Source organism: Squalius cephalus, assembly GCF_949319135.1.
Source record: "Squalius cephalus genome assembly, chromosome: 1".
Lineage (NCBI taxonomy): Eukaryota > Metazoa > Chordata > Actinopteri > Cypriniformes > Leuciscidae > Squalius > Squalius cephalus.
In genome coordinates this window covers 64,598,223-64,623,172 of record NC_137122.1, presented here as the reverse complement: position 1 = coordinate 64,623,172, position 24,950 = coordinate 64,598,223, and the positions used below count along the sequence as shown (strand labels likewise).

The following is a 24,950-nucleotide window of genomic DNA, read 5'->3' as shown; positions in this document are numbered from 1 at the left end:
GCTTTGTCGGCTTTGTATTCTTGCGATCTGGACACCCGATTTACCAGCGAATTTAACAATATTCCATTAGTTATTTCACTGGACATGGAATCTCTTGTTTCTTTTCCCAAATCTTCACTCACGTCTCACCCATTTTCGCAGGGGATTATAAACGTTTCTTCCTTTATCACTTTTAATTAGGACTATTATATTCACATTCTTTACTGTGGTAAAGTAGAAAACCCGCTGTAGGACAGATAGCCTACCTTTTTACCTGCACGTCATATTCCTTTTAACACAGTTTGTGCTTGTTATTATACTTGGTAAGGCGTGTCAAGTTTTTTGTAAAAAAAATTGTTTCGCTTTCTCTGGCAGTGCAAAATCAAACATAGCCTAAATGTCTTGCCTTTGTGGAAGATCAAATTCGCTCTTCAGACCGTCTACATCAAGTAGAAAACATGAAGACATTAGAAGAGATGGTCTCGTTCCTGCTCATGTCCCACATCCCTCTCAAAGCGCAGAGTGGAAGGCTTATCATGCGTCTTCAAACAAATGTTTTTTTTAAATATTTAACTTTATTATATTATTTAAGTTAATATTATTTACTGATATTTATTTCAATGCTTTACAGGCTTTAGTGTGATGTTTCATTGACGGAAGTGCTCAAATAAACACGCATGTCTGTTAACTCTTCGGAGTCTTGGGCTATTTTGGCTGGTTTTGAGTACTTTTTTTTTTTTTTTTTTTGCGACATAAACAAATTTATACCATACCAATGTTTGGTATCATTTTTTTCAGCACAACATCACCTATATGAACAGACAATTAGTTTTTCACTTTGATGTACTGTATCAACATACTGGACCCAAAATCACACAAAAAATACAAAATCCGAATAGAAAAATTATAGTTTTTTTACTACAAAAAACACAAACATGCTCAATGAAGCATTTTAAAAGGTTTAAAATGTAAACACAAGTTGTAAGTATCAACATATACAGGTACAATTCAGATATAATCAAGCTATATACAAAAAAAAAAAAAATGATTTACAAAAAAAGCGGGTGTAGCCATAGGCTTTTTTTTTTTCTTTTTAGCTTTGCCACTTTTTAAAACAGTTCATGCACAAAATTATACAGAGAGCTATATTTAAGGCCTTGCATTCCCAGAATATGAGGGTTCCCAAATAGTGCAAATACAACATAAAAAAGGTAAAATTGAGATAAAATCTAACTATATACATAAAAAAGCAGGTGTGGCAATAGGTGTTTTTTCTTTTCTTTTTTGCTTATAAACTCTACAAAACACTTCATGTACAATTACACAGACAGCTACATGACAGTTACATTTCTTGAGTAAGAGGGGTTCCTAAAAAGTGCAAATATACCATACAAAAGGTAAAATGAACACAAAGTCAAACTATACATACAACTATTTACAACAAATATCAACAAAAAGTGTGTTGTTGTTGTTGTTGTTTTTTATCTGTGCCACTCCTCAAAACAGTTTCTGTCAACAATGAGACAGAGGGCTACATCACAGGCCTTGCATTTCCATGGTGTGAGGTTCCTTTTCTTCTCCACTTGCTGGCAACGATGGCAGATCCTGCGGGCTTGTGTGGCTTTCTTTTTGACATCTGTAGCCACGTCAATGGCAACAGGAACATGGTCGGTGCTCCTCTGGATGGCAGCTCCTGTCTTGTCCACTCCACACAGCTGGGACACCAGTTCTACCAGGAAATTCTTGTGTGTCATGTGCTGAACCTGTTGTGTGTGGCTTATCTCACAGTGTAGGATGTAGGCATTTGTTGTAGCAATGTCCACAAAGTGCAGAAACATGGTACGGTACCAGCGAGCAGTTCTGCGATGGGTCGAGTAATACTGGAGAAGCTGGTGAGACAGGTCAACACCTCCCATGTTCTTGTTGTAGGCAATGATGGGGGTAAGGCAGGGAATGTCTTTTACTGCCCAGTGTCCAACTCCATCCTTCACTCTCCTCTGGACAGTCTCACCAGAAAATGCTGGATGGATTGTGGAGCACATCGACACTTCCCGTGTGTCCATCCACTTCACAAAGACAATGGGGCCCTCTCTGATCCATCTTACGCTGCCTCTCTTGGATTTTTTGTTGAGGGCATTTGCTCTGCTACTAGGACACCCTTTCCTGTTGTCCCTGTAGGTACCACAGGCTCCAAAGTTAATGTTAGCCAAACCAAGGAACAGTTTGGGGCTTGTGTAGAAATTGTCCATATAAATATGGTATCCTGTCCCAAGATGTGATGGCTGAATAAGGTCCATGACAGCATCATACGACAGTCCATGTACGCTTGGTATGTGTGATTTGCCCACATACAGGTTGAAGTTGAGTGTGTAGCCATTACTTGACTCTGCCAACACAAACAGCTTGATCCCCCATTTTGTTGGTTTTTCCTTCATATATTGGGTCATGCCAGTTTTTGCTTTGGTTGCCACCATTCTCTCATCGACTGCCAGTTCCTTCCTCGGGTGGTAATGAGCCTGGCAGGCATTCCGAATGTCATCCATCAGAGGTTGGATTCTGAACAGCTGGTCATGCTGTGGTGTTCCCTTCTTCTGGTCATTTCTGACATCCTCCTCTGGATCACTGAGGTGGATGTTCCACGATAACGCCCTGAATCTGTCTCTTGTCATGACAGTGGCTGGAAAAGCACAGACATGAAGTGTTTTTTTTTTCCAGTAGTCCTGGATACTTGGCAGTGACACCAATGATGTGTATATGAGGAGACCTAGGTATTTGTATAGTTCCTCAACTTCAACATCAGTCCATTTGTACTTATTCCCCATTTCCTGTTTTTTTGCTGCCTGCTTGTTGGTGTTTTTGCAGAGTGTCCTCATAGTATCCGTGGAAAAGTACAGCTGGAACAGGTCCATTGGTGAGTGTACTGAATGCATATTCACCTGGGCTCCTGGTGTTCTGCGGGGCATGAACCTACTGGTTTGTGGGGAAATATCAGGATCACTCTCAGTTTTCCAGGGCTCAGAGCTGTGGTGTGGCTGTCCTGACTTTGCTGGAGATCTTGATCTGGTTTGACTCTTCCTTCCACCCCCTCTCTGTGTAGGCCTCTGTCTGCTTGTTGTTGGAGTGGTAGATGGCCCAGGCTGCTCATCATCTCTGTACGTCAAGACACACGTAAAAAGATTAAAGATTGTACATCAAAGTTCAAGATGCTCATTGGCACATATGCAGAGAGACACACAGACAGACAGACACACACACAGAGAGAGAGAGAGACACACAGACAGACAGACAGACAGACAGACAGACACACACACACACACACACACACAATATAATATAGAACAAGCTAAAAGTTTGTCTTACCTCTCGTCGTGAACCACAAAAGCCGAGTCGTCAATCTCATCATCGCCACTCTCTGATTCTGACGATGAACTGTAAACAGCATCGTCCAGTTGATAGAACAAGTCGAGGGCTTGTTCAACCAAAAACATTCGCTTCATTTTTCTTCCACAAAAAACTACCTAAACTACCTAAACCAAGGGTGCCCAACCAGTCGATCGCGGTCGACCTGTTGATCGTGGACTGCTTTCCAGTCGATCGCGAGAGTAAATTGTACTCTGGTTTGCCCTTTCTCTCTCTTCACCGCTCCCGCGTCTCAGACCTCAAAAACATGAAATATTAACCTTTATAGACATATTATTTCTTGAGTAAAGAAAACGCTGTACTTATTTTAAAAAACAGTTCTTTATTTAATCTTACAAGATCACTGATTACATTCAGCTATGCGCTGGCCGGAGGAGGGGCGGAGCTACGAGGAGCTATGAGCTGAGAGGTTTTGCTTGACAGTCTAATCCAGTAACAAGATTTAACACAAGCTGTTTTAATGCTTTTCATTGGTTGTTAAATATTTGTAAAATTCACTGACAGACATAAAGTTTGACCAATAGCATTGATTTATTAAAAAAAGAAGACAGCAAAGAAATTATGGGCTGAATTCGAAATCGCATACTAACATAGGCTACTCATACCAGTGGCGGATACAGAACGTCATTAAATGTGTTTACTGCACTGATCATGTTGATTACATGTTTGTCTTTACCCTGCAGCTCTAAATTAAAATCATTCAGCAGGTCAGTGAGATCTGTCAGGAACGCTAAATCCAATAGCCACTGGTAGTCCTCTAGCTGGGCATATTCTGCATGTTTCGAAAGCTTCAGAAAATCTTTGATTTCAGGCAACAACTCTGAGAATCTCACAAAAAATTTACCTCTACTCAGCCATCTAACATCTGTGTGCAGCAACAGGTCTGTGTGTTCTGCACCGGTCTCCTCCAAATGAGCACGGAATAACCTTCTCTGTAGACTCCTGGCCCGAACGGAACACACAATCTTCATTGCAACATCCATCACTTCTTTCATGTTTAAAATCTTACTACATAATGCCTGCTGGTGGATTATACAGTGGTAATTAAGGAAGTCCGGGAAATATTCACTCTGTTTGCACAATGCAATGAATCCGCTGGTATGGCCCACCATTGCTGGAGCACCGTCCGTTGTGATAGAGATGAGTTTGAAGAGGGGCAATTGGGTCTTGTTGACAAATTCCATGAAAGCTTGGAAAATATCTTCGCCTCTTGTGTGTCCTTTCAATGGTAAAATGGTGAGAAGCTCTTCTTTTGCACCCATGTCTCCAAAAACCATTCTAATGAAAACACATAGTTGTGCCACATCAACAACATCAGTTGACTCATCGAATTGAAGAGAAAAACATTCGCACTGTTCAACATCCTTCCTTAACTGCTCCTCCACATCCTCTGCCATTCCCTCACATCGCCGTGTAACAGTGCCACGGGATAATTGCACATCCTTAATGGCAGCTATGATGTCACTTTTATTCTTAATAGGTGGGCCTGGTGAATATACGGAGGGGCCTCGGGTTTTTTAAGCTTATACACACCTGATTCCCGGGCTCCGTATTAGAGCTGTAACACTGAGCGTGGATGCGGTCTGACGATGCGTTCCATGTGCGGTGCGTAGAGGCTACAGCAGTGTAGAGATCGTTTCCGCACCGAGTCTATTTCTGCTGTGCTGCACGCGCTGAATTAAAGTGCCAGCGCATGGTTCGTGGTCAAAATGAACACAGATTGACATGAAAATATAATAATCTCACCATAAATGCATTTAATTAAATAAAATGTAGTAATCTCACCATAAATGCATTTAATTTAATTATACTCTTTTTCACAGTCATCTTTTTAAGGCTACTTTAAGACCGGGGTAAAGCAAGGATAACTACAATTTACCTCAACAAGGCGACATAATGAACAACACTCGTCTCATTCGTGGAGGTGAAAAAACAAGTTCTTTGTGACATGCAAGATTTATTGTAGCCTATTAAAACTTAAATGCAAAAGAAAAGGCATGAGAGTCGGCTGTTTTTGTCAATTTTAAGTTTTAATTTAAAATCTTTGCGATTTTAATATAAGTACTACATGATTAAATATTTTACCACTTGCTTGAGCAAATTAAAATATTTATAGAAGTAGCACTGAATGATACGTTGTTAATTGTGTTAAAACGTTTATTAAAGAGTATGTGTACAAAGAGAATCGCAATGCTGACAAAACTTTTTTTAAATAAAAGTTGCTGTATAACTTCTGGAACATTTGAAATACAAATATGAGTATGTTTGTGATGAAAATGAGCCACTAACGTTAAGTGTCTTACGACCATCCTCCTCCTTCTCAGGTATGACATGGTCCAAATAGTGAGTATGTTTTTGATGAAAATGAGCCACTAACGTTAAGTGTCTTACGACCATCCTCCTCCTTCTCAGGTATGACATGGTCCAGAAGTAGCCTATATCAGCATCTAGACGTGTTTTTTTTTTGTTTGTTTTTTTTTAAGTGTGTCAATGATAGCTGTTTAGCCATAGCTCAGTTAGGTTGCCGCTGCGACGTAAAACTTTTGGTCCGAAATGCGCCCGCGGTGTTGCGTGATAGCATCACTGGACTGACACGTGATATATCGACATGATATTTTTATTTTGTAGCTATTTTTCGTAGCTACTGTACATAAATGTCTATTAAAAAACTATTAAACATTCTAAAAAACTATTACAATGAAATTATTTATTAATTCATTATTATTCAAATTAAAAATTTAAATTGTTTTTATTAACCCCCTGAGGTCGGCTATCGCGCCGGCGCGATAGGCTCGTTTTTTTCCTTATCAGTGAAAACAAATAAATAAAATAAAATATTACTTTTTATCTTATATGCTTGTGTTATACATCAATCGATCCTGTTAAGTGTGTATTATTTTTGTGTATACTCACAATAAAAACAAAGTGTTGTAATAACATTCATATGCTTTTAATGTTTCCAAACTCTTTGGGGAAAAACTTATGACTTTGAGTGTATGTGTCTATGTGTTATTAATAACAGAAAGGGGAACTGAAACTAGACATGACTAGTTCGCAAAAACCTTATGATAAGTAATCAGAGTTTGCTTATGCCAGTGACAGAGGGAAAAGGTTGGGCTTTTGAACCAATTGAACCAATCATATTGAAGGTGACATGTTAGTCTTATTTGTTTTCTTGATTCTATAAAAACTGTTGTATATGTGTTTTTCGGTGGGATTCTCAATGGAATTTGTCTGAGATCCTCCGGCCTTGCTTCTTGGGAGAGATTCCCTGAGAACTGCTCGGGAAGATCTCCTGGCCGTGATTAAAGCATTTAAAGGACATTTGCAGGTCTGTTTGTCAATTTATTCCTGCGCAGGAAGCTAGTTTAGGGAAGCAAGTTAGTTAGAACTCGGCCAGTTGTCGACTGAAGACGCAAGAGCTAGAGTATAAAGGTATTGGTGTCGAGTGTAGACGCCAGAGATATTAAGGTATTGGTGTCGAGTGCAGACGCCAGAGATATTAAGATCAGGTGGGTGTCGAGTGCAGACGCCCCAGATAGTTAGGTTTAGGGAAAACGAGTCAGTTACAGGTGATCTATAGAGTGGGGACGTTGAGGTCGAGACCCAAAAGATAGAGCCAGGAGACGAGACTCAGATATCAGCTACCCGAGTGGGGACGTCGCCAGGAGACGAGACCCAGGTAGTTAGTTTTAGGGAAAATATCCACGACAACAGACACACAGGCATGAAGCTTGAATTCTCTTCTTTTAATCTAATTGGGTGGGCCACCGATCAATCTCGCGCCTGACTCATACTATTTCAAATACATATCAGAAATATCAAAAGTAGTATGTTAGGACGCTTATCTTAATTCAGCCAGGATTTTAGCTAGGCACGTTACATTATTAGTAGGGACTCGCTGGCATTCCGGCTCGTTGACTCAGCTCACTGAAAAGAGCCGGCTCATGGGTCACAAACGGCTCTTTAAAAAATAAATGTTTTAACTATGACTTTGACTATGATAGGTGTGAAAACAATTCTAATTAAATTATTAAACGAAATCATACTCACAATGTCTAACAATTTTTTCAAAAAATGCCTTGATTTGTTATAGGCTATATATATATATATACACTCACCTAAAGGATTATTAGGAACACCTGTTCAATTTCTCATTAATGCAATTATCTAATCAACCAATCACATGGCAGTTGCTTCAGTGAATTTAGGGGTGTGGTCCTGGTCAAGACAATCTCCTGAACTCCAAACTGAATGTCAGAATGGGAAAGAAAGGTGATTTAAGCAATTTTGAGCGTGGCATGGTTGTTGGTGCCAGACGGGCCGGTCTGAGTATTTCACAATCTGCTCAGTTACTGGGATTTTCACGCACAACCATTTCTAGGGTTTACAAAGAATGGTGTGAAAAGGGAAAAACATCCAGTATGCGGCAGTCCTGTGGGCGAAAATGCCTTGTTGATGCTAGAGGTCAGAGGAGAATGGGCCGACTGATTCAAGCTGATAGAAGAGCAACTTTGACTGAAATAACCACTCGTTACAACCGAGGTATGCAGCAAAGCATTTGTGAAGCCACAACACGCACAACCTTGAGGCGGATGGGCTACAACAGCAGAAGATCCCACCGGGTACCACTCATCTCCACTACAAATAGGAAAAAGAGGCTACAATTTGCACGAGCTCACCAAAATTGGACAGTTGAAGACTGGAAAAATGTTGCCTGGTCTGATGAGTCTCGATTTCTGTTGAGACATTCAGATGGTAGAGTCAGAATTTGGCGTAAACAAAATGAGAACATGGATCCATCATGCCTTGTTACCACCGTGCAGGCTGGTGGTGGTGGTGTAATGGTGTGGGGGATGTTTTCTTGGCACACTTTAGTCCCCTTAGTGCCAATTGGGCATCGTTTAAATGCCACGGCCTACCTGAGCATTGTTTCTGACCATGTCCATCCCTTTATGACCACCATGTACCCATCCTCTGATGGCTACTTCCAGCAGGATAATGCACCATGTCACAAAGCTCAAATCATTTCAAATTGGTTTCTTGAACATGACAATGAGTTCACTGTACTAAAATGGCCCCCACAGTCACCAGATCTCAAACTAATCTTTCCATTTAAATTACATCTTTTTAATGTATAGAAACAACATGCAAAACAATAATATAATAGAACCCATATTAAAGAAAAAAATAATAAATATTCAGAAAAATAAAAAACTGAAAGGATTAAACTGGTCCCTCTTTTTCTCTCTTCTTTATTGCCATGTTATAACCAGCACTCTAGCATTATAACTAGCATGAACACACACTATTATTTTAAATAAAATTATTCAATATTTCATTATTACATAATTATTTAATTTCTATATAGGCTATATTTTTAAAAATAGAGTCGGCTCTAGATATGCGAGCTCCCGACGTTCACCTCGAGCCGCCTCATTCCCGCCACTACTCACTGTTACTGTGGAGACGAGTCGCGACGTCAGCAAAATAAAACTATAGCAGAAGCAAAAAAAACGAAAACATATCATTTTCATTCTGAATGGGAAGAGGATTACTTTTTTGTTTATTCAAATTCGAAGTCCATCTGTCTTATTTGCAATGCAAGCGTGGCCTTACCGAAGAAGGGCAATTTGGAGCGGCATTTCAAGACCGTGCACAAAAGCTATGACGCAGATTTCCCGGCTAAATCAGCTCTACGCACCCGGAAAGTCCGGGAATTGAAGGGGCAATTAGCAGCACAGCAGTCCATTTTTACCAGACCAAACACCAAGGGTAAGGCTGCAACTATAGCATCTTATCGTGTCAGTCATGTTCTTGCAAAACACAAGAAGTCTTTCAAGGACGGCGAAGTTGTGAAAGAAGCGTTTGTCGAGGCTGCAGACGCACTTTTTGGTGACTTTAAGAATAAAAGTGACATCATAGCTGCCATTAAGGACGTGCAATTATCCCGTGGCACTGTTACACGGCGATGTGAGGGAATGGCAGAGGATGTGGAGGAGCAGTTAAGGAAGGATGTTGAACAGTGCGAATGTTTTTCTCTTCAATTCGATGAGTCAACTGATGTTGTTGATGTGGCACAACTATGTGTTTTCATTAGAATGTTTTTTGGAGACATGGGTGCAAAAGAAGAGCTTCTCACCATTTTACCATTGAAAGGACACACAAGAGGCGAAGATATTTTCCAAGCTTTCATGGAATTTGTCAACAAGACCCAATTGCCCCTCTTCAAACTCATCTCTATCACAACGGACGGTGCTCCAGCAATGGTGGGCCATACCAGCAGATTCATTGCATTGTGCAAACAGAGTGAATATTTCCCGGACTTCCTTAATTACCACTGTATAATCCACCAGCAGGCATTATGTAGTAAGATTTTAAACATGAAAGAAGTGATGGATGTTGCAATGAAGATTGTGTGTTCCGTTCGGGCCAGGAGTCTACAGAGAAGGTTATTCCGTGCTCATTTGGAGGAGACCGGTGCAGAACACACAGACCTGTTGCTGCACACAGATATTAGATGGCTGAGTAGAGGTAAATTTTTTGTGAGATTCTCAGAGTTGTTGCCTGAAATCAAAGATTTTCTGAAGCTTTCGAAACATGCAGAATATGCCCAGCTAGAGGACTACCAGTGGCTATTGGATTTAGCGTTCCTGACAGATCTCACTGACCTGCTGAATGATTTTAATTTAGAGCTGCAGGGTAAAGACAAACATGTAATCAACATGATCAGTGCAGTAAACACATTTAAAAGCAAGCTACAACTGCTTTCAAATAGACTGCAACGCTATGACCTACGGAACTTTCCTCACATGCAGGCAGAACTTCAGCATCAGGGCAAAGACTTTGTGCAGCTTGACAGTGCACGTTTTGAGGAGCAAGTTCAGAGCATCTTGTTAGAATTTGAGAGGCGCTTTACAGATTTTGGATCCATCGAGCCTGTTGCCAGCTATCTGTGTTTTCCATTTGGTCCAAGTATTGATGTGGATTGTATTGCCTCCAAAATTGAATCACTGTTCCACTTAGATAACACTGCTGTTGAGAATGAGATTCTCACACTGCAAAATGACATTGAGATCAAATCCAGGGCAACATCTGACATGAATGGAGAGTTCTGGAACTTACTGACTGAACAAAAGTATCACAACCTCAGAAAATGTGCTTTCAACTTGACAGCACTTTTCGGGTCAACCTACTTGTGTGAGTGTGCTTTCTCTCACATGAAAATCATCAAGTCAAAGTACAGATCTACAATGACTGATGACCACCTTCTGGCCTGCTTAAGGCTTGCAACAAGCTCTTACTGCCCTGACTACGAGAAACTAGCTGCCTCCTGCCAGTGCCAGAGGTCCCACTAAGGTAGAGAAATAACTTTATTATCTGTTTTTGTTATTATGCATGTCTGAGCGTTTCTGGTGATCCTTGCTTCGACCCTTGCTATCTCTAACTCTCTGATTGTCTGCAGACTACCAATTGACCCTAGCCTGGCTAACGTCAGACCACTTTCTCTTTGAGACGTCGTCTGAGAACCACATGTGCATTTTCTCGTATTTGAGGCGTGGTTTACGAATGCCCAGAGCCGTTTATTGGGCGCTACAAATGTCTATCAAATGCGCCTGTACGTAGCTCATAGCCAATCATTTCAAATTATACCAGATGACGTATGTAGAGCGACAGATATTCAACAAAGAAGAAGACGATGGGTCAGAGATTGTGTACCCCAGAGTCCTGCACGGGTCCGATTTTGTAAATCCGCACCCGCCTGTACCCGCACTGCTTAAAACCGCACCCAACCCGTTTTCCGTCAACAGCACTAATTAAAATCTGCACCCGACCCGCTTAAAATAGTACCGACACCCGACCCGCACCCGAAATAAAATCAGTTTAGACTATCACATTATAGACACACTTACAAAAATGTTTATTGCCAGGTCATACAGAAGTTATTACACGACAATTAACACAAGGACAACTTCAGCCGAAGCTGTCAAAAGGCCGGTACATGAAGAACATGGCTAATGTTACCACAAAACTGAGTAGCCTTATCACATTTTACCAATCGAACAGACGCGGCTACAACACTATATGCCACGCAATTTCGTCTAGCCTACATCAGACAATTTTGGGTTCAAACACGCCCTGCACACCACACATACTGTACTTAACAGTGTTAAATATGAAAAATACCGTTCGATAGAACTGCTTTCTTACCACAGTTTCTGCGTGCTTCCTCAGGGATGAAGTTCCACATTTGCGGCTATCCAACACGAAAATGTTTGCAGCAAAGCCTTTCACAATATTTTCTTCAGATAACTCCAAATTTCTCCCACACACTGGACTTTATTTTTGATGACGTATTGCCGACAACTTTACAATCTCCACTAGCTATTCTTTTCTTCAACTCCTCAGCATCTATCTCGACGACTGCAAGCAGATCGCGCGCGCGGTTATGAAGATTTTTTAAAAATGAAAGTAGCCTAGGTAACGTTATAGATCCTGGGAGGGTGTGGCACGTGGGCACAAATAAACTGATGTTGATTTTAAATTATTTTATCAACTTGAAATACAGGCATATTTTTGTAGATGTGTTCCTAAAAATATGCATATATTTTTACGTCTGTCATGTTGGATCCATAGATATAAACAAACTGCTTCGGTGTGTCGCATAGATGTCGTCATCGTCTTGCTGCTCCCTCCCCGTTCTGTGATTGGTTCCCTAACTGAGGCGAAAATCTGGTCCATGGTAGCCAGACTGCCTAGCAGCGTGAATAAAATCGCGCTGCGCACAAGGCAGCATGGGGAAACCCAGGCTAAATTGACCCTAGTCTGGTTCTGGATTCTGATTGTTCTGCTGCCTGCCTACTGACCCAAAGCATGTTTCTGGATTCTGATTGTTCTGCTGCCTGCCTAGTGACCCAAAGCCTGGTTCTGGATTCTGATTGTTCTGCTGCCTGCCTACTGACCCAAAGCCTGTTTCTGGATTCTGATTGTTCTGCTGCCTGCCTAGTGACCCAAAGCCTGTTTCTGGATTCTGATTGTTCTGCTGCCTGCCTAGTGACCCAAAGCCTGTTTCTGGATTCTGATTTTTCTGCTGCCTGCCTACTGACCCAAAGCCTGTTTCTGGATTCTGATTGTTCTGCTGCCTGCCTAGTGACCCAAAGCCTGTTTCTGGATTCTGATTTTTCTGCTGCCTGCCTACTGACCCAAAGCCTGTTTCTGGATTCTGATTGTTCTGCTGCCTGCCTACTGACCCAAAGCCTGTTTCTGGATTCTGATTGTTCTGCTGCCTGCCTACTGACCCAAAGCCTGTTTCTGGATTCTGATTGTTCTGCTGCCTGCCTACTGACCCAAAGCCTGTTTCTGGATTCTGATTGTTCTGCTGCCTGCCTAGTGACCCAAAGCCTGTTTCTGCATTCTGATTTTTCTGCTGCCTGCCTACTGACCCAAAGCCTGTTTCTGGATTCTGATTGTTCTGCTGCCTGCCTACTGACCCAAAGCCTGGTTCTGGATTCTGATTGTTCTGCTGCCTGCCTACTGACCCAAAGCCTGTTTCTGGATTCTGATTGTTCTGCTGCCTGCCTACTGACCCAAAGCCTGTTTCTGGATTCTGATTGTTCTGCTGCCTGCCTACTGACCCAAAGCCTGTTTCTGGATTCTGATTGTTCTGCTGCCTGCCTAGTGACCCAAAGCCTGTTTCTGCATTCTGATTGTTCTGCTGCCTGCCTACTGACCCAAAGCCTGTTTCTGGATTCTGATTGTTCTGCTGCCTGCCTAGTGACCCAAAGCCTGTTTCTGCATTCTGATTTTTCTGCTGCCTGCCTACTGACCCAAAGCCTGTTTCTGGATTCTGATTGTTCTGCTGCCTGCCTACTGACCCAAAGCCTGGTTCTGGATTCTGATTGTTCTGCTGCCTGCCTAGTGACCCAAAGCCTGTTTCTGCATTCTGATTGTTCTGCTGCCTGCCTAGTGACCCAAAGCCTGGTTCTGGATTCTGATTGTTCTGCTGCCTGCCTAGTGACCCAAAGCCTGTTTCTGGATTCTGATTGTTCTGCTGCCTGCCTAGTGACCCAAAGCCTGTTTCTGGATTCTGATTGTTCTGCTGCCTGCCTAGTGACCCAAAGCCTGTTTCTGGATTCTGATTGTTCTGCTGCCTGCCTACTGACCCAAAGCCTGATTGTTCTGCTGCCTGCCTACTGACCCAAAGCCTGTTTCTGGATTCTGATTGTTCTGCTGCCTGCCTAGTGACCCAAAGCCTGTTTCTGCATTCTGATTGTTCTGCTGCCTGCCTACTGACCCAAAGCCTGTTTCTGGATTCTGATTGTTCTGCTGCCTGCCTAGTGACCCAAAGCCTGTTTCTGCATTCTGATTTTTCTGCTGCCTGCCTACTGACCCAAAGCCTGTTTCTGGATTCTGATTGTTCTGCTGCCTGCCTACTGACCCAAAGCCTGGTTCTGGATTCTGATTGTTCTGCTGCCTGCCTAGTGACCCAAAGCCTGTTTCTGCATTCTGATTGTTCTGCTGCCTGCCTAGTGACCCAAAGCCTGGTTCTGGATTCTGATTGTTCTGCTGCCTGCCTAGTGACCCAAAGCCTGTTTCTGGATTCTGATTGTTCTGCTGCCTGCCTAGTGACCCAAAGCCTGTTTCTGGATTCTGATTGTTCTGCTGCCTGCCTAGTGACCCAAAGCCTGTTTCTGGATTCTGATTGTTCTGCTGCCTGCCTACTGACCCAAAGCCTGATTGTTCTGCTGCCTGCCTACTGACCCAAAGCCTGTTTCTGGATTCTGATTGTTCTGCTGCCTGCCTACTGACCCAAAGCCTGTTTCTGCATTCTGATTGTTCTGCTGCCTGCCTACTGACCCAAAGCCTGGTTCTGGATTCTGATTGTTCTGCTGCCTGCCTAGTGACCCAAAGCCTGGTTCTGGATTCTGATTGTTCTGCTGCCTGCCTAGTGACCCAAAGCCTGTTTCTGGATTCTGATTGTTCTGCTGCCTGCCTAGTGACCCAAAGCCTGGTTCTGGATTCTGATTGTTCTGCTGCCTGCCTAGTGACCCAAAGCCTGTTTCTGGATTCTGATTTTTCTGCTGCCTGCCTACTGACCCAAAGCCTGTTTCTGGATTCTGATTGTTCTGCTGCCTGCCTACTGACCCAAAGCCTGTTTCTGGATTCTGATTGTTCTGCTGCCTGCCTAGTGACCCAAAGCCTGTTTCTGGATTCTGATTTTTCTGCTGCCTGCCTACTGACCCAAAGCCTGTTTCTGGATTCTGATTGTTCTGCTGCCTGCCTACTGACCCAAAGCCTGTTTCTGGATTCTGATTGTTCTGCTGCCTGCCTAGTGACCCAAAGCCTGTTTCTGCATTCTGATTGTTCTGCTGCCTGCCTACTGACCCAAAGCCTGTTTCTGGATTCTGATTGTTCTGCTGCCTGCCTAGTGACCCAAAGCCTGTTTCTGCATTCTGATTTTTCTGCTGCCTGCCTACTGACCCAAAGCCTGTTTCTGGATTCTGATTGTTCTGCTGCCTGCCTACTGACCCAAAGCCTGGTTCTGGATTCTGATTGTTCTGCTGCCTGCCTAGTGACCCAAAGCCTGTTTCTGCATTCTGATTGTTCTGCTGCCTGCCTAGTGACCCAAAGCCTGGTTCTGGATTCTGATTGTTCTGCTGCCTGCCTAGTGACCCAAAGCCTGGTTCTGGATTCTGATTGTTCTGCTGCCTGCCTAGTGACCCAAAGCCTGTTTCTGGATTCTGATTGTTCTGCTGCCTGCCTAGTGACCCAAAGCCTGTTTCTGGATTCTGATTGTTCTGCTGCCTGCCTACTGACCCAAAGCCTGATTGTTCTGCTGCCTGCCTACTGACCCAAAGCCTGGTTCTGGATTCTGATTGTTCTGCTGCCTGCCTACTGACCCAAAGCCTGTTTCTGCATTCTGATTGTTCTGCTGCCTGCCTACTGACCCAAAGCCTGGTTCTGGATTCTGATTGTTCTGCTCCCTGCCTAGTGACCCAAAGCCTGGTTCTGGATTCTGATTGTTCTGCTGCCTGCCTAGTGACCCAAAGCCTGTTTCTGGATTCTGATTGTTCTGCTGCCTGCCTAGTGACCCAAAGCCTGGTTCTGGATTCTGATTGTTCTGCTGCCTGCCTAGTGACCCAAAGCCTGGTTCTGGATTCTGATTGTTCTGCTGCCTGCCTAGTGACCCAAAGCCTGGTTCTGGATTCTGATTGTTCTGCTGCCTGCCTAGTGACCCAAAGCCTGGTTCTGGATTCTGATTGTTCTGCTGCCTGCCTAGTGACCCAAAGCCTGTTTCTGGATTCTGATTGTTCTGCTGCCTGCCTAGTGACCCAAAGCCTGGTTCTGGATTCTGATTGTTCTGCTGCCTGCCTAGTGACCCAAAGCCTGGTTCTGGATTCTGATTGTTCTGCTGCCTGCCTAGTGACCCAAAGCCTGTTTCTGCATTCTGATTGTTCTGCTGCCTGCCTACTGACCCAAAGCCTGTTTCTGGATTCTGATTGTTCTGCTGCCTGCCTACTGACCCAAAGCCTGTTTCTGGATTCTGATTGTTCTGCTGCCTGCCTAGTGACCCAAAGCCTGTTTCTGGATTCTGATTGTTCTGCTGCCTGCCTAGTGACCCAAAGCCTGTTTCTGGATTCTGATTGTTCTGCTGCCTGCCTACTGACCCAAAGCCTGGTTCTGGATTCTGATTGTTCTGCTGCCTGCCTCTGACCCAAAGCCTGGTTCTCGACTCGCCTCTGTTTGATCCCTGTCTATGCAGATATTGACCTTTGCCTGGAGTTTCTGTTTAATAAATTGTTGCAAATGAATCTGTCTACTCCTGATTCACAACAGATTTATTATATATAGATTAGAGGTACTTTTCTGTTTGTTTTGTGCATATTAAATCTGCAGAAGCGCTGTGAGTAGCGACTGGCTTTCTGTTTGGACTGGTAGATCTCGGCACACTGATCAATCTAAAAGTAGATCTTTGTTCAAAAAAGGTTGGGCTCCCCTGACCTAAACTATCTAAACTACTCCTAAACTATTCTCAAAATCTACTCAAACTCTTCCAAAAACTAGCAATAATATCTCTCTCTCAAATATGTGTGTCTCTCCGTCTACTCCGTCAATCTCCCGCCGGCGCCTTTCAATTTCGCTTCTTTGCTCAGTTGGCTCCTCCTCCACTCCCTAAAATGTGCAGCATGAAGAGCAGAGTCAGCAGATTCACACATTTCTCTCCGTTTTGTTTTATGACAAAAAACGACTAAGTTATTAGAATAAATGCAACGCCTGTCGCATCCCATCTTGTGTTCTTTTTTGAACGCGTCAATATTTTCAATATTTTTTTATATAAAGTTTAAATGATCATATCTCCGTTTTTACTTGGTCTATCAACACAAAACAAAAAGTGAAATAGTTTCAAGCCAGCACTTTCGACAGAAGTGGACGGCAGCGCTCAACGTGACTTTGTTTTAAACCTGTCATGTGATTTGATCACGCCGGCGTGATCGGCGACTCGGAAGAGTTAAGAAATGGATGTTTGAGCCTCATTTATTATTATTATTTTATTTCAAAATGTATTTAATTGAGGTGTATATATATGCTATATATACACCCCCCAACCACCGCGCCACCGCTGGTAATAAAACACTGCCACGGTCACAGCCCTATGAGATATCGCTTGTTTCTGCTTCTTCTTCTCATGTGTTTTGATCAGGAGATTCTGTACTCTTTCAGAAGATGTGTCACAGCGCCCCCTACTGTATAACAGTGAAAACATACAAACGCCGGAAATTTCCATCAATGAAAGAGTTAATAAAGAACTGAATTGCTCATGACATGCCACTGAACTCAATGCATCATATTTCAATGCGTAAATGTTAACGAGTCAGCGTTTTTATATCTCCCTGTACATTCTAACAATACTAACGTCCTAAGCATGTAAATGGTTATTTATTTAAAGTCGGGAATTGTCCCTGCTTATTAAAAGTGTGATTAAGCTACATATATCCTATTGCAAATGTCAAAGTGCTTATTCTGAAATATTAATACAGATTTATGCGTTTTCATGTGCATACAACTACATGTGCATACAAGGTGTGCATTCACCTTGTAGCCAAAGGGTTATGTAAATAAGTTTTGTGTTCAATAATATCAAGGTTTTTTTTTTTTTTTTTTTTTTTTTTTTTTGTAGGCCTACAGTAACTTAATTGAAATAATTTGCTGGCTAAATATGCTTGGAAATAATATTTCACGTTTTCAAGTCCATTCATAGATCGTGATATGCTCCCTCTGAGCAAGATGATGGACATGGTATACAATTTAGTAATCCCAGATATATGTTCATTTTTATATTTCCAACATAATTACATACAGAAATGTTTTGTTAGGTCAGTTACCTGTGTCGGCAGTGTGCAGCACACCCATCTTAACCATGTTATATTATAATATCATAAACATTACAGTTCATGTCCACAGTAACAGGGTCCCCGCGGATCCTTAAAAAGTCTTAAAAAGTCTTAAATACAAATTTCAGTTTTTAAGGCCTAAAAAAGACTTAAAATTGATGGAATGTCTTGAATTTTCGCAAGGGAGGTATAAAATTCTGTATATGGGACCGAGCGAGTGAAATGTCTCCGTCCGGTTTCCTGTATTTTTTAGACGCAATTTTATAACTGACCAGCGTACCTTGGGGGCAGTATTTGTTCTGTGCGGGTGTCATCTGCATTCCGTAGATAGAAGGCTACTGGAGGAAGTGTAGTGGTTGCAGAGTGAGAGATATGCAGGCTATGGAGGTACGCGAGTGAAAGGGGGGAGTTTGTAAGCCAGTTAGCGAAGCGCTTAGTGTGACATTATGGGCAAATGTATGTTTAACGACAAGTGGTTGGAGGATGATAAATATAAGGGTTGGTTGAAGAAAACTGGCAACTTGAAAGAGGCACGATGTGATCTCTGCAAAAAAAATATACAGTTGGGGCCAATGGGTCAAACAGCCCTAGATTCCCACGCAAAAAGCGAGAAACACAAGCGCTACATTGCAGATCAGTCGGGTAGTTTACCTATTCAAATGTTTACAACGCCATCACCCAGTGCTCAGCCAAGTACATCTGCTACTAGTAGGCCTATTGCGTCTACCTCCGGTGCGGCTACCTCTGCCTTCACTACGTTCTCTAACACGGCCACGTTAAAGGCAGAAATACTCTGGGTTTTACACACAGTTAGCCGCCACCAATCTTACACGTCAAACGATGATATTCACACCGTCTTCCAGGCGATGTTCCCGGACTCCGCGCGTGCGAGCGCGTTTAGTTGTGGCAGAGACAAGATGGCATATCATGCGCTATTTGGCATTGCTCCATATGTGAAAAAGGAGCTTATGGCACGGATAAACCATGGAAACTTTGTCATCATGTCCCGTTATTTTGGGTCCCAATTCATGGGCCATTCTACGGCAGAGGATTTGTTGGAACATTTTAACCTTTAATCAGTGTTTGGGGTCAAAATGACCCCAATGGACTTTTCCTTCATTTTTTAAAAGTGTTACCTTCATCGCAGGGGCATGAAACTCTGTGACTTTTCCTAAATAATCTATCTAAACATGCACAAAAAAACTGTGCTTGATTTGGTTGTTCTAAAGGTGTGTAAAAAAAAATTTACCATTTAAGGTGTTTGGGGTCAAAATGACCCCACATTGAAAATGAATGGGAAAATGAAAAAAATGACTTTTTTTAATTTTGTTTGTCAAAAAAATAAAAGTAAATCCATTATAAATCTGAAAATTTTTACAAATAAACCAAGGTCTAGTCCTAGAGCATAAATAAAAAGTAGAACGAATTTTCTATCTCATACACACACACACACACACACACACAAACACACACATGTATGTGACTGCAACAGAGAGCATTTTTACAGAAATTGGCAAATAAAATAAACAAAACTGGCATAAATCGGAAAAAAATTACATTTAAATCAAGCTCTGGTCCTAGAGCATAAACCCAAAGTGGAATGAACATTCTATCTCATACACACACACACAAACACACACGTATGTCACTGCAACAGAGAGCATTTTTATAGAAATTGGCAAATAAAATCAACTAAACTGGCATAAATCTGAAAAATGTCACATAATTATGCAACATGGAACAAGCTTGCCCCCCCCCCCCACCCACATACACACACACACACACACACACACACACACACACACACACACACATTACAGTCATGTCATAGTGGTGACTTGTAAATGTATGTATAATAATTTGCAAAAGCAAGATAATTCAAAATATATCAGAAAACAACAACAAATTATAACTCTGACAAAACTACATATTTTTTATGTATTTCAAAATGTTTAAATAAATATTCACAAAATATATATCATAAAGTTGTGAGGAGAAGTTTAAGCATCAAGAAAAATGAAGTGAAAATGAATGAGTCTCTATGGGCCTCTATTGGATATATGTGGTCATTGCAATTTCTTTCTTTAATTATAATTTCTAAAGTTTTTCCACAAACCAGCAGATGTCAGTATTCTATCCCTAACACATAGAGCAATGTCCAAAAACTATTTAGATTTAATTAAGATCATCATTTAAGTGATTTTTTCTTTAAAATATCTTTTTTCATGAGCCAATTTATGGCCTAGTTATGTAATTGTGCAGTAAATAGTTAAAAAACTTCAAAATTTCCACAAAAACACAGCATAAATGTATAGTTGAGAAGTAAATAAAAAAAATGATATATAGTTTTCCATATAAAAATGTATATTTCCTTATGTAATCGCTCTTTAAAAGTTTGGGGTCATTTTGACCCCAAACACCTTAAGTGTTGTCCTTTTTTAACACTGATTAAAGGTTAAGGTAAGCAATTCCCCTACTAGCCTTTTACTAACCAAAATGCGTAGACATAGTGTTTTTATATAATTTTCATGCTCCATAGTGTAGAAAAAAATAAATAAATCCAGCTGTAATCAAGCATTTTCCTTGCAAAGAATTTGTGATGGTGGGTAGTGGATGAAGGGAAAATAACACTTGCCCATGGAAATAAGCCAGGAAATACCCTATGCTGCAAATAAGTAAAATGGTTTGTTTTATAACAAGTATACTTCTATTTTAGGAATCTCAAGTCATTTTGACACAAAAGCATATCACATAGGCTAATATGTCTTACCCATAATCTATCTTAAGACAGTAATTCTCCTGTACTAACATATTGTAATATATTGTTATAAACCGTATCTGAGTGAACGCATAAATGGAAACATTAATAAAATAACATAGCGATTATTGTTAATAAAGTTGGCTTTATTTATATTGTGTTTTTATTTTTCGTGATTTCAGGAGTGTACCAAAGATCTCAACATGAGGAACATGATCTCTTTGTCGATGGATGGACCCTTTGTTAATTGGAGATTTGTGAACCTCCTACAGCAGGAGCATGGCGTACAATTTGGGGGGGTTCAACTCATAATTGTTGGAAGTTGTGGTCTGCATACCCTCCATAACGCTTTCAAGAGTGCATTTGAGGTGTGGCAGATACAGAAGGTGCTTAAATCTTTTTCACAATGCCCCAGCCAGGAGAGAGGATTTCACTTCATCAACGTCGTCAACAACATTCCCCTTACCCTTCTGTGGTCATCGTTGGCTTGAGAACTTGCCAGCTGTGCAAAGAGCAATAGAGATTTGGCCCGCCATTGAGAAGTTTGTGGACCAGGTGAAGACAAAAGTGGTGAAGAACCCAGGGACATCATCATATGACACCCTCTCTGAGGCTCGACTGGATCCCCTTCTGCAGGCCAAGCTCCATTTTTTCATGTCCAACCTTTTCTGGAGAAATACCAGACAGATGCTCCAATGATGCCTTTTTTGTGGAAAGATTTGGAGGATTTGATCAGGGTAATTATTCATCGTAAAAATGCACAACACACTTAAATGGCCAGGACATAGCAAAGGTCTAACTTTAATTATTATCTTTAGAGTCTTCTCAAACGATTTATGAAGCGTGCATGGATCCAGGCAAAATGTGCACCAACCCTGACGAGTGCCTTCAGAAAATGAAGTGCCTCATTCAGAAGTTTGTGCAAGACAAACAACTGTCAGGCGGGATATCTGCTGGTAAATGATAGGAATAAGAATGGAATGGAATAGATTGTTATCTTAATATGACACCACCTCTCATTTGTATCAACATCATGAATGGTATATGAACATTAACACATGAACACTAGTACATGGTTTGAAAGGGTGTATTAGATCAGTCATTCCCAAAGGCGGGGTCCCGACCCACAAGTGGGTCGCGGAAGATTTTGTATGGGTCGCCAAGTCGAGCACTATTTTTCAGTGTGCTATAAACGCGTTCTCATCCTAGGGCGTCATATACTGACGCTTTTGGCATTTCGTCCACATGCAACGCACATGGCACCCTTTAGCGTCAATATGAGACGCACAGGTTATGGGTAGGTTTAGGTCTGGGGTAGGGGTAGGGTTAGACCGCTAGGAGGCGCCTTCTGGCCCATATCTATCTGCGTCTCATATTGACGCTAGAGGGTGCCATGTGCGTTGCATGTGGACGAAATGTCAAAAGCGTCAGTATATGACGCCTTGGGACTTTGTCTCATTAAGTATAAATTGTGTACACTGTAATGATGAGAATATGAAAACAATGAGATGCCCTGTCAACTCTTCCTTTCTCATTTCACCTCTGCATTTTACTTATTGTCAACAACAGGTAAATAAAAAAAAATTGTCCTTTGTCAAATATCTGTATCTCTTTTAAATAGTTAAGTGGAAGCTTAACTGACCTTAAAAATGGTCATACATATTTTGTTAATGCATAAATTCTCTTCGTGATATATGAACTATATGGGCCTAATGTTTATTGTGTCACAAGGATTTATCGACTTTAAAATGTGGGTCCCCAGAAAAAAAGTTTGGGAAACACTGTATTAGATCAATACATTTATGTTGTGATTTCAGTGATCAGAGATACTTGATATGCTGTACACTGACTTCAAATTATGGTTCATTTCTGATACAATGGGACAGTTAAGTTGCATGTTATTTACAAGAAATTAACTTTGCCTTTTCATATTTGGTAACACTTTATAATAACGTTCAGTTGTAAAGTCATTTACAAGTGGTTAGTTAATGATGAACTAATCATTTACAGAACATTCATAAATGATTAGCAAGTGATATACTACATTTTATGTATATTTTGTAAGTCATTTAGAAGTGATTAGTAAACGATTAACTAATTATTTACGAAACATGACAATGCGTTCATAAATAAATGATTATTGTATAGTGATATGTTAATTATTGTATGTATGTTTTGTAGATTCAGTTAGAAGTCATTACAATTGATTAGTTAATTATTAACTAATCATTTACAAAACATAAATATGCGTTTCATAAATGTTTCATAAATTGTTTTGTTTTTTGTATGTAACAATTAGAGGGTGCAGAAAGTGTTGTAAATGCCTTGTATACACGTACAGATCATTTGTAACAGGTAAGTAACAGTGTTCAACACAATGATGTGGAAACGCATGAATACAACACTTTCTTAAAGTGTAAACTATTCTTCACATACATACAAAAAAATAACAATTTATTAAACATTTTATGAAATGCATATTCATGTTTTGTAAATGATTAGTTAATCATTTACTAATAAATTGTAAATTAATTGTAACGGAATTTACAAAACATACATAAAATGTTAGTATATCACTTGCTAATCATTTATGAATGTTTTGTAAATGATTAGTTCGTCATTAAATAACCACTTAAAAATGACTTGTGTTACCTGTTTATCATATACTTTTCTTCAAATGTACTGAAAATATTTTTTGTGCATTATTACAGGTGATGTGATTGCACAACAATTTGAAAAGGTCCTTTTCAATGAGGCCAAAGCTGCTGAATTCATGTCCTTCAGGCCCTCGGAGAAGTCCAGAGTGGATGTATTTTTGCGGCAATATCTTCAGTCCTACCCTGAACTCTGGACATTTTGTCAGTCACTTCTTCTTCTGTCCCATGGACAGGCAGAAGTTGAGCAGGGGTTTTCCACCAATAAGAGGTGGAAACATGTAATATGGCAGAGGACACAGTGATCACCCAGAGGCTGATTTGTGACCACGTTAAAGTTTGTGGGGGGGTAGCGGCAGTGCCTCTGACCAAGGAGCTCATCAGTTACTGTGCTTCGGCACGCAGTCGCTACAGGGAGCACTTAGAGGAGGAAAGACGCAAAAAGGAAAAAGAGGAACTGTCCAAGAAGAGGAAAAACATTGAAGATGATCTGGAAGGGCTGAAGAAAAAGAAGAGGTCCATTGAGGAGGTTTGTAAGTCACTTGAAAGTGACGCAGACCGAATGGCAGAACAGGCAGAAAATTCTGCAGGCTCCAAAATGGCCACACTGATTACAAAGTCTAACACAATGAGAAGACGAGCCAAAGAGAAGCAGGAGGAGTTGAAGGGAGTAAATGGACAAATTGAGGACAAACTCTCTGAGCTCAAAAAAATTTAACACCTCAATCTTATTGTTTATTTTTTAAATGGCACTTTTTTTTATATCTTTATAATTTTTTATACTGATTTTGTTACCATTTGCAGTGGATATTTTGTGTTATTTATGTACTTTGAGGTGTCAAAGAGGTGACAAGACTTGGCTTATCCAAACTGTTTGCATGTCTAAAAGTTGACATTTATGCACCCTGTTGTTCACCAAATGTGTGCTAAAGTTAGTAAAAAAAACTATTACAGAAAACAGTTTTAAATTGTCGTATTTATCTTTTTTTGCCGTGGTATAGTCTTAATTTTTCCATTTAGATGTCCTTGAAAAGGTCTTAAAAGTCTTTAAATTTGCACTTGAAAAATGAAAAATCTATCACTCTAAGATGAATGTATATTTTTTTGTTAAAGCTATTCAGTTATTAAGCAATATCTCATTTTCTTCTTTTGTGTTTTATATCATGACCACTATGACGTGATTTCTTTAATTAATTAATTATCTGAAGAGATATACTTATTCGTTGTTGTTGAAAACGAAAGTAATAGAATGATGCACGTTCGTTTCGTTTTACCGTGAAATGAGAGTTCCGTGTCTTTATTAAAATCAACAGTCCAAAAAAGACTTTTCGCTTTACACCTTCCTTTGACTAGGTGTAATGTGCAACAGGTATTAAATCTATGCAGGACTTAAAGCACATTTAAAACACATCACTACGCAAACAAAGTATGATGTGGATTGTGGACAAACTTTATTTCTGTCATGACAACTCTCTGAGAGTTTGGTATAGTAATGAATATGGCAATGTTAATGCATTTGGTCTTGGCTGAATAGATCTGCTACGCTGCTACAGAGACATGCTACTGCTAATACTGCATATAAGATATTCTGCTGCTGCTGCTGCTGCACATGTAACATACATGGTTTAAATCATACTTATCTGACCGTTATCAGTTTTTAGCAGTAAATGATGAGATGTCTCATCGATCACAAGTTCAGTATGGCGTACCACAAGGCTCAGTACTAGGACCGCTACTGTTCACTCT

The 24,950-nt window shown here is 40.8% G+C and overlaps 1 long non-coding RNA gene across 1 annotated transcript in view; it reads left to right on the top strand.

The window, feature by feature from the left end:
• LOC307166550 overlaps positions 1-24,168 on the top strand; it is a 25,348-nt gene extending 1,180 nt beyond the window's left edge. The window contains exons 3-5 of the long non-coding RNA XR_013822652.1: positions 20,733-21,287; positions 21,369-21,506; positions 23,262-24,168. This is a non-coding gene — a long non-coding RNA (uncharacterized lncRNA). The remainder of the gene's footprint in view (positions 1-20,732; positions 21,288-21,368; positions 21,507-23,261) is intronic.
• Positions 24,169-24,950: the final 782 nt, after the last annotated feature.